Below are 3,921 nucleotides of genomic sequence, written 5' to 3'. Positions count from 1 at the left end.
GACGTCTCGACACTGTGTAGTTTCTGCGGTAGCAGGCTTCAGGGTCAAGAGGGTCACAAGTGCAGCAAACTTGCACAGGTCGTTGCCACAGCATGGCAACACAGTAACCGCGGTCCGGGCGCACTCGTCTCACTTCAGACCCGGGAATGCCAAGTGTACGAAATTCAGTGTGAGATTGCTGTGGACACGGAGCAAGCAGTATACCAAGTTTCGAGGGTTTCCTCGAAACCGCGGCGATGACAGAGCAAACGTCCTGCGTAAGCTGGTCAGCCGACTGGTTGGCCCAGGGACACTTCCGAAGAGGCTCACTTGCAGAGTTTGATGAAGGTGCCGAGAATAGTTGGTCCCACTATTCCAATGGGTCGAAGCGCCTTCACAGACCTTCTAGGACGATCAGATGCAGAGGGGCCTCGCAGGACGACAGCGGGCTCAGGGTGCCAAACCTTCCAGCGGGTCACCAGCGGTTCCTCAACTCGGCTTCTTGTTGCAGGATACTTGGCTCCTTATCCTTTTTTCGTGTGAACTCATGAGATCGACATGGTAGTGGTGTTTTCGGCCTCCTCTTATCCAAAACTCCCTTCGCGCCAAAACGGAGAGGACCCAATGGGAGATCTGCTCACAAACACTCACTCCATACGTGGACCAATCACGGACTACGGTGGTCCCAGGCATTCAGGACTCTCCAGACTCTCTGGCACCCAGGATGTGTATTAAGAACAGACATCCCAGCCCACATCCTGGAGGCACACACACAAGGCATGCAGAAGCCAGCAAAAGCTTTGGGTTTCGCATGAAAGTGCATGACCAAATAAGGACTGACCCGGGTCGGCTCGACCTGGGGAAGGAGAAGGGGCAAGATGGCCAAAGGACAGGACAAATAACCTCGTGGCATGGCCATTTTGGAGCCTGGCCACCTATTCGTGCCAAACGCGGTAAGCGTGGATAACATGGCAAAAAAGGGTTCAAAACATAAGATAAACGATAGCTGCCACCAGTCCTGTCCGTGACACACCTGCACAGTTCATAATAAGTCCAGCGAGAGTTTCTAGGGCCTTTGGAATGACTAGAGACCCAAGGGTGCTGTAAAGTAAGTTACATCGCACTCTTGTTACATGTTGCACAAAAGCTGCAACATGAGGAAAGGACTAAGGGAAACGAAGTCTCCCAGTACTGACTGTCTTAAGGGCATGTCAGTTTCCCCATAAGAAGTGAGTGAAAGCCCAGAGGAGTGCAGCTGAGGGCTGCACTTCTCTGGCAAAGGTTAGATCAGGGTGTAAAACAGCAGCAAAATGTTTGGGGGTTGACGCATGGAGCGAAAATGACATTCAAATATGAAATCTTTCCCAACAGAGGGCAAGATCATAACACAGAATAATTATATACCGGCAGACAACTGCACAAACGAGTGCAGAACTCGGAGCTGGGCACATAATATGCCATCTGCTGGTGGCGAAGGCACACCGCAGTCATTATAAATTGACTGCTTGATTCAGGCAAGCGCAGATGGGCACAGTCCCAGGTAAAACTGACAGAAGCTGCTGAGAAAGGCAGAAAGGTCCCAGTCACTCAAACAGTTCCTTGCACAGACGGGCACAGTCTCAAGTAAGAATGGTGAATTTTAATAGACCTGCCTAGCTATTTTTGATAACATTTGACGGGGGCAGCCCAGGCAAACTGCATATTACAAGTTTTTTAAAAACCAGCACAGCCATAAGCATGAGCGGAGAGTACTCAGAAGTGGACCCACAGGGTCCACATGTGAGTGGCATCAGAATGAGCCAAGAGGTTCAGAAAGTGAGTGCTGGCGGGGGCCTCTCGCGTAAGGGCAGGGACATCCTAGAAGACCTTATAGCTTTCTCTCAGGGCATGGCAGAATTGAGGACAGAAGCTCAAAAAGGCAAAGGGGGAAGGAAAAAGACCCACAGGGTACGTAGCGCCTGGACCCCCAGGTTCGCCACATAAAAGCGATGGTGGCAAGAGGAAGGCAAGGTCGAAGGGCAGATACGGCCAAAATAGCTCAGAGGATACCTCTGAAGCAGACTGCATCAGCAGCGAAGAAACAGGAGATAGGAGCTCTCAAGTGTCCAAGGACTCATCGTCGAGTGACGCCAGAAGGCACAGAAACAAGAAGGGCAGGCCTGAAGAGCCACAAGTGGACGAATTCGACCCAGATGACTTGGTGCAACAAAGGTCATCAGAGTGGGACCCCAGAGAACATTGCAGCCTATCTAAAAAGAAGACTCAGGTCCCCCCTGAATAAAGAGGCAAGAAGTAAGATGAAGAAGTAATGCCGTAGGCCTAGAGTTCCGGATGGGGTAGCTGAAACATCCAAAATTGATGACTTCATGCTGACTTTCATGGAAAGGTACGGCAAGGACATCAAAAAAGGCCTTGATCGCTCCTGGAGGTTGTGTCAGGACAAACTCCTAGATGTGGTGGGACCCATCACAAAAGTATTGCAACTGGCAGAGGAAGCTAAACAGAGAAAAGAAGCTATCGACCCTGAGGTTCTCTCAGGTTGGACTCAAAGGCCAATCTGCCTACTGGGCAATGCAAATAGCTCCATCGCAATGGAGAGTAAACGGTCTACACTCATGACAATAGACTCTAGGTTAGAAGAAGTGGCACCATCAGAAACAGCAGCTGCAGCCAAGGCCAAACTATTTGGCCAGACATTTATGAAGGACATGGCAAGGTTTGCCAGCACGTACACCACATTGGACAAAGCACAGGCTTTCTGAAGAAGATCTTTGGAAGGAAGGTTTTTCGACAGGGCTGGCAGAGGCAAGGGCTGCTCGGCCAGCCGGTACCCCTACCCCAGGTCCTCCGGACACAGAGCTCACTGGAGGGAACAGGAAGACCGGCGAGCAAACCCTTTTTTCCCATCGAGTGGAAGGGGCAGAGGATGGAGAGGAAGCAGCAGACAACAACATCAAAATAATACAGGTGAGAGAAAGAGCGCAAGCATGGGCGCTAGACACAGGGATTCCTCCGGTGGGGGGGAGAGTGGCACTGCATATGCAAAGATGGTTAACATTATCCTCAGATGCCTGGGTCTTGCAGACAGTTTGGGGTTTTCTCTTAGAATTCTGGAAGGAACCTGTACAGGGGTTCCCTCAGAGACCAATAGGGTTCAGCAGAGAAGACAATGCATTACTAGACAACGAGATAGAACAGCTGAGACTAAAAAAGGCCTTCAGTAGCAGTTTACCCTGGCTGCCCCCGTCAAATGTTATCAAAAATAGTTAGGCAGATCTATTAAAATTCACCAGTCTTACTTCGGACTGTGCCCGTCTGTGCAAGGATTCGTAAGCAACAAGTTTTTAGTGAAGTGCAAACGCCAAGTCAGGCAAGTCATCAATCTCAGAGCACTGAACTCATTCTTGGTGTACAGGCACTTCAAGATGGAAGGAATTCACCAACTGAGAGACATACTCCAGAGGGGAGACTGGCTGGCTCGGATAGATCCTAGAGATGCGTACCTGACGATACCTATACACCAAAGTCAACGTCAGCTACTGCAGTTCATCTGCAGGGATCAGAGACGGGAGTTCGTATGTCTCCCATTCGGGCTGGCCTCAGCCCCCTGGTGCTTTACAAAATTGATGAAGCCAGTAGTGGGACACCTCAGAGAACGGGGGGTCAGACTGATTATTTACCTGTATGATAAATGCATCATGTACCAGGACAGGGAACTGATAACGGAACAGGTCAAGATTACAACAGACTTGTTACAGCAACTGGGTTTCTTGATAAACTGGGAGAAATCGGAACTAGACCCTTCCCAGTCGATGGAATTCCTGGGATTCATTCTCGTAACGGTACTGGGAACGCTCAGCTTACTCTTAGAGAAGATGAACTCTATAAAAAGGGGCATAAAGAGCATGATGGCGAGAGAGATGACATCCTTGACGGGGATAG

The sequence above is a fragment of the Ambystoma mexicanum genome, unplaced genomic scaffold, assembly GCF_040938575.1.
Source record: "Ambystoma mexicanum isolate Mex_15411 unplaced genomic scaffold, UKY_AmexF1_1 Mex_scaf93, whole genome shotgun sequence".
NCBI lineage: Eukaryota > Metazoa > Chordata > Amphibia > Caudata > Ambystomatidae > Ambystoma > Ambystoma mexicanum.
The sequence above is the reverse complement of the archived record's forward strand: the minus strand, read 5'-3'. Positions refer to the sequence as shown.